This window comes from Ochotona curzoniae, unplaced genomic scaffold (assembly GCF_017591425.1).
Source record: "Ochotona curzoniae isolate NIBS_2020 unplaced genomic scaffold, NIBS_Ocur_1.0 contig_2318, whole genome shotgun sequence".
NCBI classification, from domain to species: Eukaryota; Metazoa; Chordata; class Mammalia; order Lagomorpha; family Ochotonidae; genus Ochotona; species Ochotona curzoniae.
The window spans coordinates 10113446-10129002 of record NW_024465419.1 but is presented as its reverse complement, the minus strand read 5'-3'; positions in this window follow the sequence as shown (position 1 = coordinate 10129002).

Genomic DNA, 15557 nt, shown 5'->3' with positions numbered 1-15557 from the left:
CACCCAATACACAAAGGACGATGCTGTGTGCATCAGTGCTACCCAACTGTGCTGGAAACACAGCTGTGACTAGAGTCTGTCTCTCCAGGGACTGTATGATCTTGCATTCTAGCTGTGAGAAGTGGCCTGTACCACGGATGCCCTGTCGATGTTTTTTTGTTTTATTTTTACTGAGTTTTGTCCTTGAGAAGCAAACAGTAATACCTAATTAACAGTGATCAGACCTTTCCTGGCCACCTCAGTATTCCACTGAATAAAAAGGCAGCCTTGTACTTTCTTTCTTTTAAGCACACAGTGAAGCAGACAGACAGACAGATAGATGGCAGAGAACTTGTAACCACTGGTTGACTCCTTAAATGTCTGCAGTGCTTGGTGGACTGAAGACAGAAGCTGGGAACTCAATTCCGGAATCCCACATGGGTGCAGGAAGCCAAGTACCTGAGCCATAACTTCTGCCTCCCTGAGAGGGTCTGCATTGGCAGGAAGATGGAGTTAACAGCAGAACTGGCTATCAAATTCAGGCACTCTCTGATAGGAATCTTAACTGCCAGGCTGACTGCCAGCCCAAACTTATCCTTTTCAAATGTACACACAAACCTCATGTATATTAGTTCATAGCACATGTATAAATGAAATGTGATTAGATGAACAGTATAGTTACAGTGTTAAAATACCTGATTCTGGCTGTGCACATCCATGTTTTGATGGCAATGGGTCATCATTGCAGAAACTGTGGAAAACACAACTTTATGGTGAGTAGGGTGTGGTTGGTGCAGTCCTGGAGCTGGTCCTGGTGTGATTTATATTTTATTTCTGGTTGGTCCTCTTGGAGCCCGGCGCATTGCCACCTCATGAGTGTTCTACTCTGGTGTAGCAGCTAGAGCACATACTTCATTCGGTCATTTGGTTCCTGTCTCTGGCCAAAGTTCACGTCCTCGGGTGCACACCTCATTTGCTTTCAAAGCCCTCGGCCCGTTACTAGGTTGTCTGTCTGTTTTAATGTATAATACCTACCATTATTGATATTGTATTATACATCTTTTTGTTCCTTTGGCTTCTTTTCTCTCTCCTAACTGTACATTTCATTGGCCTTTTGTCTATGTACATCTTGTACTTCCAAATCAGGGACTCAGAGTTTGTTGAGTGTGTCGATGAATCGTGGATACATGATGGAGCCCAGGTTTGACTCTTGGCTTTAACGAGCTCAGTCTCAATGTTCTCCTTCTATTCCTTCTTCAGCTGATGGTGGGAGTGAGGCAAGCATCTCTCACCCTGGTTCTTTCTCTCTCCCCCCTCCCTCTCCTTTCTCTTCTTTCTTCCCCTCCCTGTCTGTCTATTTTACCTTATAACTGGATGACACCGAAGGCGTGAAGCTCAGAGGAACTTCTCCTAAGACTCATCCTCTCCATCTGACCTGCTGAGAATGAGGTTCCAGGGGAACGTCCCCGTGTGTACAGGTTTTCCTCCTTTGCACCAGCAGAGGCACCATCCTGTGACCACATTCTACCAGGATGCCTGCCGAGCTCTCCCCCAGCCTACCTACCTGGGGCTGTTGTCAGGTGTGAGTTCCCGTGAGCTGGGGAGTCTCGTCCAAGTGCAATGACAGTGAAGGTCACACAAAATGCTTTTCCTGTGGCTATCTTGATCTGATCTATTGCAGACTTTACTTTAGATGGCCTCACAGTTTTCCAGGAACCATCTGAATATGCATTCCCATGAAATTCTGGCCTGGGACACCAGACCACTTTGAAATTAAACGGCTTGATGAGGTTTGACATTGCTATGTGCATATTTCTGGTGAGATCTGAAAGTCCAATGTAATTTCTGTTGTAGGGCAAAAGGCTGTGTTTATCTATCATGTGAAATGGCAGGAAAGGAAATATATACTGATTTTTGCAAATGTATCCTTCTTTATGGTCTCTAAAGAAATGAAAGAAATCAGAGGCTCTGTTTGCTATTGCCATATGGAATACAGTGTGAGGAAAATTTACCAGTCCATGAGCCTACACTTTCAGGCCTTAAATCTTAGCTATGAAATGGAACTTTTTTCTTCTTGTACATGACAATCCCATGAACATTTTAGTGGGGAACACAATTTAAACATTTTTTTCATTGACACATGACTATCTCAGAGGGCATGCTTGTTACTGGGTGGTAGTTGAGCACAGATGCGCCCTTTCCACTGGATCGGACTGCTTCAAGCCTTTTAGTTATGTTTTTTTTTTTTTCTTTCTCTGTCATTCACATTTTCTTGGGAAAATTGAGTAGATCCAAAGGACTAATGTGAACCTGACATACTTTGGAGTTCCTGGCGTAGGAACATTGATTAAAGCGTGAGCTTTCCCAAGAAACCGTTGAACTTATCTAGACAATAAGATACTGGACTTCATGCTTGGTAGATGCTTGCAATGAAAGAATCTCAACTGAATTTGAACTGTGGTAACGCAACAAGGTGGAAGAATCCACCATGGGGGTGGGGCGGGGGTGGGCAGGGGAGGGGAGAATCCCAGTGCCTATAAAACTGTGTCACATAATGCAATGTAATCAATAAAAATAAATTTTAAAAAAGGCTCAAAAAGAAAAAACGTGAGCTTTGAAGGCAGATGGAAATCTCATATTCTCTGCTAGTTGGGTAATTTGGGACAAGTCATCGAGGGAGCTTACACGGAAGAGTGTTTAAGCACATAGATATGGTCCGTGTGTTGTGGTACAGCAGGTGAAGCCACTGTTTGCAATGCCAGCTTCCCACTTGAATGTACATACGAGTCCCAGCTGTCTCACTTCACATCCAGCTTCTGGCTAACGCATCTGGTCATGTGTTTGGGTTCCTGCCACCCACATGGGGGACCCTGATGGGGTTCCAGAGCCCTGGCTTCTTCCTCGCACAGCCCTAGCTGTTGCAGCCACTTGGGTGAGTGAGCCAGGGAATGGAAAATTTTTCACTCTCTCTATCCTCTGACCTCTCTTTGGAACTCTGTTTAAAAAAATAATAAATCCTTTTAAAAAAATGCAAGGAGATGGGCTTTTGGGTCTGACAGCTTGAGTTCGGGTCTTGGTCCTACTGCCTACTTTGGGGTCTTGATCAATTGATCAGCATTCTGAGCCTTGGTTTCTTCTCTTTGGACTAATGCCTACTTCACGGGCCTTGTATATTATATGTAAAGCTCCTAACATGGTTTCTAACACATCGTAAGGGTGTGACCAAAGTAGCCGCAATCATCACAACACTTTGCTGTATTCTTAGATAAAGAATCACAAAACAGCGCCTGAAGCCTCCCAGTACAAAGACACAACGAATGTTCAGGGAAAGAGAAACGCTGATCAGGCTGATTCGCTCATTATACTTTGTATACATGCATTGAACTATCACTCTGTTAACCTATGAATATGTACAATTCTTACCTTCAGTTGATGGGCTTGGCGCAGTAGTCTAATGGCTGAAGTCCTCACTTTGCATGTGCCAGGATCCCATACAGTCGCTGGTTCTAATCCTGGCTGCTCCATTTCCTTTCCAGCTCCCTGCTTGTGACCTGGGTAAGCAGTCGAGGATGGTCCAAAACCATGGGACCCTGAACCCTAAAGGACCACTTGGGGAGTGAACCAGCAAAGAGAATATCTTTTTGTCTCTACTCTCTGTATATCTGCCTTTCCAATAAAAATAAATCTTTTAAAAAATCATATATATATTCACGCACAACTGAGGCCAGCACACTGTGGCATGTTAGGGTAAACTTCTGCTCAGGCATACCATAGGGCACCTGTTCATTTCCCAGCTGCTCTACTTCTGATCCAGCTCCCTACTGGATCCCGGCCAACTCCTTGGGCTCCTGCACCCTTAGGCCTAGGGGAAGCTCCATGCTCCCTGCTTTCTCTCTCTCCAGCCGTTGCGGCCACTTGGGGAGATAATCAATGAGTGGAAAATCTTTCTCTTTGTCTCTCCTTTTCTCTGCCTTTCAAATATACATTAATCTTAAAAAAAAAAAAGTTTAAACAGATGCATACAAGTTTTCAAAAACAGAAAGGATTTGCTGTTTGAAGAGGTTACGGTAATGGTATACTGCAATCTCGGGAGCCACTATGAGGAACCCTGTCTGTGAAATTCCTTTTAAAATTCAACTCTTACAAGCCAATGAACACACAGGCATTGCTCCAAGCCCTGGGGAGAAAGCAGGTTCACTTTTTTACCTTTCATTTCCGGGTTCACTGCGCAGTCTCTCAGGGCCTGGAGTCAGACATTCTGCAACCAGTGGGGTCTGGGGGCTCCCGTGCTCAGTGAGTGTCCCGACGGCTGCCTGGCATGGGCCCTCCAGGTCAGAGGCCAGCAGCCAGCGCGGCCTGGAGACCCCAGTTCCTGCAGTCGGGAGGGGTCCTCCCCCAATCCTGAGCCACTTCCAAGCAAGCGGAGGTCCCGCCCTGCTGTGTGTGTAGGTGCGGAGGTCCCGCCCTGCTGCGGGCCGTGTGGGTGCAGGTGCATGGAGGCCCTGGGTGGCCGCACTGCGCACAGTCCCTGTGACCTCGGGTCAGCAGGGATGTGAGGGGCTCTGTGTGCGGCCCCAGTTCCCTGCATTCACACATGAGCGGTCCTTCTCCACCGCCCGCTCATTCCCACCGAAGGCCGCAGTACCAAGCCGAATTTGCAGTTCACATCCCGACTTGTCGGGCAGGGTGTCCCTTAGGCGGCTCTCCCAGCGCGGCTCGGTCTACACACTGCGGGTCATGGCGACGTCTGAACGCCAGAGGGAGCCGTTGCCCTGGCTTCTGGGCTGGAAGCTTCTCTGGTTAAAGAGGGCACCTGACAGTGTGGCATGAAATTAACCTTCTTTCCTTTCCTTTCTTTTCTTTCCTTTCCTTCCTTTCTTCCTTTCTCCCTCCCTCCCTCCATCCTTCCCTCTCCATCCCTCCCTCCCCCTCCCTTTCTCTCTCTCTCTCTCTCTCCCTCCCTTCTTTCTCTCCCTCTCTCCCTCTCTCCCTCCCGCCCCTTCTCTCTCTCTCTTTCTTTCCTCCCTCCCTCCCTTCTTTACTTCCTCCCTCCCTCCCTTCCAAGGAAAAGTCTAAGGAGCATACTTTAGATATGTAGCTTGATGGGTCTATGAAGAATGGGGATTTAGCAAAATTACAGTGTGGCTTGGGGGATTAAAAAGGAAAAAGGAACTTTTGGCTTCAGGAGGATGTCTGTGGACCTCAGAGCCTGGGAGTATCTTCTGAGACTCTTGCAGTCACCAACAATGGAGACCCAGCTCAAAGTGGCTCAGGCTGTAAAGGGGAGGGATGAGTCCCAGGGGAATGGAGCTGGGATCTCATGCCATCTGCACTTCCTGTCGCCTCCTTAGCGCCTCCTGGAGGTGGACTCCATCGGTCCCACCCTGGCTTTGTCAGGGGCTCTGTAGCTCTTGGCTATCATTTGTCAGTTAAACCAATAGAGAGAAAAGTGTCCTTGAAGAATAATCTTAATAAAGATTGTAGATATGCTTGGCTCCTCTTTGTTCAGCTCCAGGCCAGTCCCAGAGGCCAGCAGGCGTGTGGAGCGCCACAGCGGGGCCAGCTCAGGTCCTGGCTCATTGCTGCTCTAGAATCAGGAGGTGTGGGAATGAGGCTCGATGAATTTCTTGAAAGACTGGATCTGTTATTGCTAGAAGGGAAAAAGCTCGCTGGGCCAAGACAACAAAGAGGCCATGACTGGAGGAATAGATCTGGGGGAAAAATGGCTAATTTTCCAAACCTTTAAGTGTTAGACATGCATTTTTTAAAAATTGCTTATGTATTTATTTGAAAGGGAGAGAGAGAGGTCTCCTATCTACTGGGTCACTCCCTAAGTGTTCACAATAGCCAGACCTGGCCAGGCAGGTGTCAGAACCAGGAACTCCATCCGGGTCTCCCATGTGAGTGGCCTGGCCCAAGCACTTGGGTCAACATCTGGGCTTCTCGGGAGCGTTAGCAGGAATTGAAGCGGCAGTGTCAGAGCCAGGACTGCAATCTACGCTCATATAAAGGGTGTGGGTATCCCAGCACCTGCTGCCTCACAAGGCCCATGCAGGTTTTGCTCTCTCACCCTTGCTAATATTTGTATTGAAACCCAATATTTATTTCACTAGGAATTTCTCCTCCGAGGTTCTAGCAGGCTTTGATGGTCTCACGGGAAGAAAGAGAAGAACAAGTAAGACCTCCCTGGGACAAGTAGGTTAAGTGCAGTTTGGTTTCAACTGTAGCACGGTGAGAGGGGGTTCCGCTGGACGCTGAGTTACTGTCTTATTTTGTAGAAGTATCACTGATGGCTTCCTGAGGTTGCCACACAGTACACATCTTCTGTTGTTGGGAAGAGCCGCTTGGATTCTCAGACGTGTCACTGCAAGTAGGAACCCCTGGACCTGCAGGGTATGTAAAACAGAACTTTTGGTGTCCAGACAGTTGCTTTTCCTAATGTCTTTCAGATATGGCTGTCTGGGAGGAAGGGAGGGAATTCTTTCAGGGATGGGGAAGTGTTCGTGGAGGAAAGGAAACCGAGTCTCAGAGCCTGCCTTACTGACACTTTTCCAAAATCCGGACTTGGTCCGCACTGAAGGCCAGTGGCGGACGGGACCCCTGAAGGCCCTTGACGAGAACCCACATGAAGGAATGAGTGGAGGGATGGTTTACCATGATCCAGCACGCAGCTGAGTCTGGCTGTTGTCCTTGACCCTGGGGGCGTGTGGGAAAGTACAGAGCAGGGGACAGCGCGTGAACACAAATGAAAACTTTACACCAGAGGGCACCAAAGGCGAAACCTCCTTGGTGGAGAGCGAAATACGGAGGAGGGGGAAAGCGTGCTTCCTTGGATTCAGCCAGGCGCTGAGCTTCTTGAACCATTCGGTTAGACGTGGCATGCCAGGAAGAGGAAAGAGGGTGTTAGGTTAACAGGGCCAGTGGGCGCGCAAAGGATTACTCGAATGAAAAGAATCAAGGCCTTCTTGGCATATCGGTTTGGTGAGATAATTTATTCTTAGCAACTGATAATGAAGTGAAAAAAAACAAAAACCCAGAATTGAAAAAGAGGGAGAGACAATCTGGGCTCCGAAACCGATGATTTCTTAGGAATAAAGTCTCCAACATGGAATCTGTGTTACTGCCTCTGAGGCCTTTTTTGGTAATGGGTTAGGCTATCACGAACACGTTGAAAAAGTGGCTGCTGCTTATTGGATTCTGTCCTTGAGGGATGCAGGTCCTGAAATCGAGAAGGAGCTTCGAGCCGATTCTTTCCATACTTGCTCTACAACATCTAGTGGGGAACTAAGAGCAGAGACCAGGAAAAGAAAGCGCCCATGCTGGCACTCTGCTCAGGCCACGGCTGCAGGCACGCTGGAGTCTGTGGTCCTGTCTGGTTCTCATTTTGGTACCCTGAAGGCATCGGGCTAGCCAGATGTTACCAAGCATCCCCGAGGAATCTAGCTGCAGGCTAACAGACTCCACCTGCACTGCTGGTCCAAGGGGCTTTCCTCCAGCCACCACCGAGTTGCCTGGGGGCTTTGGATTCAATTCCATGTTGGAAGTCTGAGTAGGCAGGCACAGCCCTGGCTGGGACAGCATAAATGACAGCGCAACGAAGGCCATACCACAGGGTCCTGAAGGGCCGAGCGCATATTTCCTTGCTTAGGAAATTCTTTCAACATGCTCAGTTGGTACAAACTCTAAATGTCACATATTTAAAAGATCACTTTCTGAGTTAAGCAATTTTGTGACATATCCATTGCAGTAAGAAAAACAACCATACCACCAGAAACAACCCTTTAGATACCTGGCTGTGTCTGGTTTTGCTTTCAAAGATTGGAGAGCAGGGGCCCGGCGCAGTAGTCTAGTGGATAAGGTCCTCGCCTTGCATGCCTGGGATTCCATATGGGTGCCAGCTCATATTCTGGCTGCTCAACTTCCCTTCCCAGCTTCTTGCTTGTGGCCTGGGAAGGCAGTAGAGGACAACCCAAAGCCTTGGGACCCTGTACCCTCATGGGAGACCTGGAGGAAGCTCCTGGCTGCTGGCATTGAGTCAGCTCATTGTGGGTACTTGGGGAATCAGCCAGTGGATGGAAGATCTTTCTCTGTCTCTCCTTTGCTCTGTAAATCTGACTTTCCAATAAAAATAAATAAGTCTTAAAAAAAAAAAGATTGGACAATATATTTTAGACCATGGTCAGGATGCCTTCCCCTAAGAATTAAACTTGATTCAAAGCTTCACATTTCCTCTCTCTTTTTGTGAATCTGCCTTTCAATAAAAATAGTAAATAAGTCTTTTATAAAAGTGTGTGTGAGGGGGTAGCAAATGGCACCATGGCGTAGCAAACCAATCCTCCACCTGTGGCACTAGCATCCCAATAGGCACTGGCTCATGTTTCGGCTGCTCCACTTCTAGTCCAGCTCCCCAGTAAAGGCCTGGGAATGCGGCGAAGAATGGTTCGTGTCCTCAGGTCTCTGCACCCTTGTAGGAGCCCTGCCAGAAGCTGCTGACTTTGGACGGGTCTAGCTCTGGCTGCTGCAGCCGTTTGGGAAGGACGCACCAGAAGATGAAAGTGAATCAGTCATTCCAATTAAAAAAAATAAGAAATCTCTCTCTCTCTCTCTCTTTTTTTTTTTTTAAGGGAAGGTGGGACTTCAAATTTCAGCATAGCCACAAACTTGTAGAATGAATGGCAGTTGGTCATCCTGGGGGAGGGTGTCCTCCTGCATGGTAGCATCATAGAATTTATAGTTGTTAGGTACCAACAGCACTGGAAATAAAGAGCCAACGTGGCTTCTACAATGAAGGGGCAGGATTCTGTGCATTATTGGGTAGCCTCATAGAAGCAGAGGGAGAAAGACCAAGGGCTTGGGGAGTGGAGTGACAGTGCCACACTGGGGGCTCTTCATAGGAAACGTTTAAGGGCAAAGCTGCAGTCATCTCACTTCCCTACCTCTGCCACACCTGTAGGGAGCACCCTTTTGTGCTGTGGGGAGCTGGAAAGGATGATGCTCTAGTTTGGATAAACTCTGTGTCCCCCAAAAGTTTATGTGCTGGAAGCCTGGTCTCTAGTGTGGGGATACTGGGACATCTCTGAGAATGCTACCCTTAGGAGGAACTGATGTGGTTCCTGTGGGGACCTTGTTAGCTCCTGGTGAGAGCAGGTTCTTACAAAAAGAGCAAGCCTGGGCCTTGAGTCTCCAGCCGCTCTCACAGGCACTGCTGCCTTTGCGAGGTCGCCCGACGTCTCCACCAGAGCCTCAGCTGATGAGCCCACCTGACCCTGGGCTTTCAGCTGCCAACACGTTGGGCTCCAGGAAGCTGTTTTTATTCTACAGTACCCAGTCTTGGGCACCTCGTTATAGCAATGCAGGGTGGACTGAGGCAGAATAATGACTGCATTCAAGGCAGGATTGAAAGGGGAAAACATTCATAGAGCCAGCACAGGGTGCCTGGTCAGCCAGAGCACGAGGTTAGAACAAGTGGGGACTGGGGGACAGGGGGCTCTTGAGAATTCCCCAGAAAAACTGGAAGCAGGAAAATGCTGGTTTCCCACTTAGGTAGGATGGACGCTCCCAATATTTTAAAATCAAATATTGAAGATGAAGGTGACAGAATCTGTCAGCATTCAGATGGCTGCCGTGTTACTCCCCACCCCCTCTCTCCTAGGATTTCCCCAAAGGTTTGCTCATGACTTTTCCAGTAGATGTCAAACTTCCTTCTACAGCATGCTGGTATACCTAAGACTAAATGATGTGCTTTGGGTGTTTCTAAACCAGCATGTTTCAAAGCCCGTGACTTGATGGGGAATGGTGAGGAGAGAGCAAGGAACAAGCCGGTTCATTTTGCTGTCTAGGTATTTGAGTTCTGTAGAAGAGAATCTTGAATGAAAAACATCACGTTGAACAGTTGCCATGAAGATCCCTTCCAGTTCTTTGTGGGGGAGAAGGGCAGCTTGAATTAATTGGCTGCAGTTATTGGTTTTCTTTCATCTCCAGCCATGGAAGACAGATAACCACAGGACTGTAGTAATTACAGACTCATCCAAGTGATTTGCTAAAGGTAAACCGAGCTGGCAGAGTCCTCGCGATTCTGTAAACATTTTGTCAGTTTGCACATTTTGCAGACAACTTTTAGGGAAACAGCAGCTTGTTTAACGGGCTTCCTAGGGTGAGCGCTGTCCTTTCTGGCTTTTAATCCCTCTTTCATTTAAGCTGATGTTGTTCAAATTTTTTAAACCATCAATCACATGGCCAATGCAACCTGTCTTGATGGACATGAGAAGGCTGTGGTGAGGGTGTGGGCCTGGCAGGGTGGTTTTCCAGAACATTCCAGCAACGAGCAGCTACTTCCGGCTGCTCCATGGGTCACTTACTCCTCCTTTCTCTGGATTCTGTTTCTGGGAATGATGGATGTGGTTGTAGCAGGTGAGAGGAAGAACTAGAAAAAGTCTTTGCTCGTGGAATCATTTGCCCCAAAGGAGTCAGGGAGATCATTGTACTGATTCTCTAGCTATTTAGGCTAAGCTAACATGCATTTGAGAATTAGTCTAAAAGAGTGGGTTTTTAATAAACTTTGGCCGTATCCCTTAATAAGAATATTACAGGGCAACACGTACACACGTACACACGCGCGCACATACACACACATGTACATACACACACACACACACACACACACACACGCACACACTTCAAAAGTTTCCTAGGAAAAGCTTTGCTTTATGCACAGCCCTCTCTTTCCTTGTCTTTCTTTCACTTCCATCTGTTCCCCTCTCCACCCTCTCCTCTTCCTCCTTTTCCTTTTTATTCTTGCATTTGAAAAATTGCTCATCATTGCTTGTTCTCTCGGAAGATAGTTTATCCTCCTGTCCTTCAGTAATCTCGCAGCACATAGGACCCTGTAGTGGGCAACATCTAGGTACTGGGTCAGAACACCGAGTCATCTGTTTGATTGACCTGCTGTATGCCTGGACCATGATTGGAAGAGAGCATCAGTTGTGAACTTTGCTTCCTGATCAGCCCCTTTGGCAATGTGTATGGTAGTCATGGAAACAGCCCCCACCCCCATGAGCTTCTGGCAGGGCACCGGCCCTCCCTAGTTCCGGTGCAGTGGCAGTCAGGAGGCAGGGTCTCTTGTGTCAGCTCTGCTGCCAACTGTAAGATTGTACCCAGCCCGCCTCTGAGCAGCATGCCCTTCATTGATATCCATCATTCTGTGAACATGACCTTGTCTCCAGGTGGCAGATGTTTCTCTGAGTGCTTTATAGGCCCTGGTTCATTTACTCCTCACTGCAAGCCTGTAGGTAAGTAGGTACTGACCCTTGTGCTTCAGTAGAAGAGGCCAAGGCCAGGACAGGTTCTAGAACATGCCAAGGCTGTCGAGCTTCAATGGAAGTACCAGGCTTAGTGCCTGGCAGCATGTACCATTGCCTTACATGGCAAGCTAAGCTAGGTGGTTGGTCCCGAGGTCTTTCTCAGAACTGGATTCCTGTGGCTGCTCCGCGCCTTGCTGCTTGGTAGTTTTGTAACACTATGCATCACTTAGTTTTCCAACCTGGTGGTCCTTCTGGGAGAATGCTGTGATGCATGGCCCTAGAGAAATGTTAGCGTTTTCAAAAAGTTCCTGGAAAACCCCTTTTAGGTAAAGTTAAGCATAAACTTCAATATCCTTTTGCTTCAAAGTAGACTTATTCTTTAATTTTTTTTCACAAGCTTTTGGAAGTACCCTTATATTTCATCTCTAGGACAAACTCCAATCAGTGTTTCTCACTCTAGGAAGAAGTGTGTGTGTGTGTGTGTGTGTGTGTGTGTGTGTGTGTGTGTGTGTGATCAAAGGCCATGCAAACAAGGAAAACTGGTTAAAATCATCCTTGCCTCTTCTAATCACAAGTATTGCCACTGCAGGACACATCAGGAACCCTAGTAAGGCTGAGGGCATCACAAGTGTCTCAGTTAAAAGCATGTGGTACAGAGGAAGCAGGTGGACAGTCCAGCCTTGCAGGTGAGCACACGTGCCCGTAGGAGGTGAGAAAACACCTGCAGATGTAGAAGGATCCACAGCACTATATGACTCGATTGCCAGTTAACAGGAGGCGAAAGTTGGGGCTAGACTGCAGCAGGCTTTGAGGGCCAGGAGAATCATAATATCTACTGAAGAAACTTCTGGCATTATAATGACAAGTGCAGGTGCTGCTGTGTGATACTCCTCGTGTGATATTCTTGACAGGTTGAGTAATGCCAAATAGAAGCATAACGCAAGTCACTTCTAGGAGAGGCTCAAAAAGAAGCCAGCAACCTTCTCAATGCAAGAGGACATCGTAGGATTAGCTCCAACCAATCATAAAAACGTACCAACACAGGGGCTGGTGTTAGTAAGCTAATCCTCTGCCTGTGCTACTGGAATTGAATATAGGCACCAGTTTGTGTCCCAGCTGCTCCACTTCCCATCCAGCTCCCTGCTTGTGGCCTGGGAAAGCAGTCGAGGATGGCCCAAAACCTTGATCCCTGCACTCACCTGGGTGACCTGGAAGAAACTACTGGCTCCAGGCTTCAGATTGGTCCAGCTCCGGCTATCATGGCCACTTGAGGAGTGAACCAGTAGATGGAAGATCTTTCTCTCTGTCTCTCCTTCTCTTTGTGAATCTTTCCAAGAAAAATAAATAAATCTTCAAAAAAAACTAAGAAACCCAAAATGAAACAACTTGATCCTAAGAGGCATTCATTGACATTATCATGCATTAACTGACCGTAAGAAGAGAAGACAAACAGGACAAACCAGAAATTTTCAGTATTTCAGAATTCTCCATTCTGTTGATGCCTGTTTGCTGGCACTGGCTTGGTGGCACTGAAGGTTGAGCCCCTGTCTGCAGTAGTAGCATTCCATCATTTCTGATCTCTGTTTGAGTCCTGGCTGCTGTAACTCTCTGTTAAGTGCCTCTGGAAAAGCAGTGAAGTACGACCCAAGTACTTGGGTCCCTGCCTCCCATGTGGGAGACATAGATGGAGTTACAGGTTCGGGTCTTTGGCCTGGCCCATGTTCCTCTACTGTGGCCACCTGGAGAGTGAAGCAATAGCCAGAAGATCTCTTTCGCTTGTTTCCCCACTCTCTGTCACATGGCTTTTGAAATAAATAGTTCTTAAATAACAAACATTTGGAAATGGCCATGCCAAGAACATTTCATGCAGTTTTAAAAACCTCACTGTTTGCTGTGCAGGTGCTGTAGCTTAGAGGATAAAGTCCTTTCCTTGAATGTGCTGGGATCACATAGGGGTGACGATTCGTGTTCCAGTGGGCCTACTCCCTATCCAGGTCTCTGCTTGCAGCCTGGGAGAACAGTCGAAGATTGCGCAAAGCCTTGGGACCCTGCAACCACGTGGGAGACCCGGAAAAGGCTCAGGGCTCGTAGCTTAGGATCGGCTCAGCTCTAGCTGTTGCGGCTACTTGGGGAGTGAATCAGTGAATGGAACCTCTTCATCTTTGTCTCTCCTCCTCTCTGTATAGCTGACTTTCCAATTTAAAAAAAAAATAAAATCTTAAAAGGAAAAGACTAAAAACAAAAAACGAAAACCTCACTGTTGTTGGGAGTGTAGGCTAGTGCAGCAACTATGGAACTCACGATGGAGAGTGCTCAGACCACTGAGATTTGATCATGACTCATCATCCCACTTCTGCAAATATATCCGAAGGAAGTGAAATTTGCACGTGAGACAGTGACCTGCAACTCTGTTTATAGCAGCACAATCCACATAGTGAAGACATGGAAACAACTCAAATGCCCATTGAAAGAGGAGTGGATAAAGAAACTGTGGTATACCAACTCCGTGGAATATTACTTAGCCAATAAAAAGAATGAAATTATACCATTTGCAACAAAATGGTCCCAACTGGAGATCATTTTGCTCAATGAAACAAGCAAATCCCCAAAGGGCAAATTTTACATGTCCTCTTTGATGTCAGGCAACATTCATGCAAAACACAAGACATAGATGAACATGCAAATACATGTATTCTCACACTTGATCTTAGCCAAAAGCCTGGGAAGCAATACACATATATTCTCATAGATGAACTGTGTAATGACTAGTATCCGAGGAAGTGCACATTCATTGCTCTATGCATCTCAATTCCTGTAGGACTCCCGATGAAGCTATTAGACACTGATACTGTATTTTCTGTCCTTGCCTATTCCTACAATGCCATGATACACTTTAATAGCAGAATGATGGATTTGTGACTGTTGCTGAAGAACTCTACTATTGTAACAAAGTGGGGGGAAAATAGTTGGGGGGCAGAAAGGGAAGGAAGAAAGAGAAGGTGGTGAGGGAAAACTCCTCTACCTAAAAAACTGAATCATGGAAAAGAATCATAATAAATGAAATTGATGTAGCCATTCTAATCTTTATTAAAGTGGCTTTATAGGAGGAACAAAAATCAGATGATGAGCTGGAAGGAGTCTACGGGGCATAGTTGGCAAAGTAAAGTGTGGGTGTTATCTCCAGAAGAACTAATAAGATTCTCTGCTTGACATTGTGAAGCTATAAAACAGTGCTCAGTTGGACTAATTAGCAGTGAAGCCAAAAGATCCAAATTGTCAGTTCAGCTAACTAGAAATGTTTTTCTATTATTGTTTTGTATTATTTTGTAAATGAACATTTGTTAAATTGTTTTACTAGATCTTTGTACTTTTATTATAAAATGCATGGAACTGACCATTTTAGGGGCTGGGAAGGTGGTATAAATAAGCTAATCCTTAAACTACGGTGCCAGTATCCCATCTGGGCAACAGTTTGTGTCACGGCTGCTCCATTTCTGATCCAACTCCCTGCTAATGACCCGGGAAAGCAGCAGAGGACGGCCCAAGTCCTTGGGAGCCTGCACTAATGTGGAGGACTGGGAAGAAGTTCTTGGCTTCTAGCTTTACATGAGCTCAATTCTAGCTGTTGTGGCCATTTGGGGAGTGAACTTGTAGATGCAAGATCTTTCAGTCTCTCCTTCTCTTTGTAAATCTGCCTTTCAAAAAGTAAAATTAAATCTGTTGTTTAAAAATTGGCCATTTTGGGCCCAGCATGGTAGCCTAGTGGCTAAGTCCTTGCCTTGCACCTGCCAGGATCTCAAAGAGGTGCCAGTTGTAACTCCAGCAGCCCTGCTTCCCATCCAGCTCCCTGCCTGTGGCCTGGGAAAGCAGTCGAGGACAAAGTCTTGGGACCTTGCACCTGTTTGGGAGACCTGGAAGAGGCTCTGGGCTCCTGGCTTTGGATCAGCTCAGTTCCGGCCATTACTGCCACTTGGTGAATGAATCAGCGATGGAAGATCATTCCTCTCTTTCTCTCCTCCTCTCTGTGTATCTCACTTTCTGATAAAAATAAATAAATCTTTTTAAAAATTTGACCATTTTACCTGGTGTGGTATCCTAGTGGCTAAAGTTCTTGCCTTGCACATGCCAGGATTCCATCTGGGCACTGATTCGTATTCCAGTAGCCCGCTTCCCGTCCAGCTCCCTGCTTGTGGCCTAGGAAAGCAGTGGAGGATGGCCCAATGCCTTGGGACTCTGCATCTGCGTGGGAGACCTGGAAGAGGTTCCTGGCTTCTGGCT